Raw genomic sequence first — 256 nt, 5'->3', positions numbered from 1 at the left:
AAATACACAAAATAATGTTCTTTTTAGCAGCATCATATGATCCCTCTAAATACTCTTGTCAGAGATTCCTGCACTACTTCCTGAATCAACAGTGTAAAGCAGACAGCACCTGCAGTCTGATTCCTGAACAAATGAATCTTATAAGCTGATTCTTTTAGGGAATCAAAACCTTACAGCGTGACCAGTACTTCACTTACATAACAAATTAATCTTTGTGGATTTTTTAGTGAATCATAACCATACAGCATGACAAATG

This window comes from Sinocyclocheilus grahami, unplaced genomic scaffold, assembly GCF_001515645.1.
Source record: "Sinocyclocheilus grahami isolate Dianchi unplaced genomic scaffold, SAMN03320097.WGS_v1.1 scaffold9147.1, whole genome shotgun sequence".
NCBI classification, from domain to species: Eukaryota; Metazoa; Chordata; class Actinopteri; order Cypriniformes; family Cyprinidae; genus Sinocyclocheilus; species Sinocyclocheilus grahami.
This window is presented reverse-complemented; position numbering follows the sequence as displayed.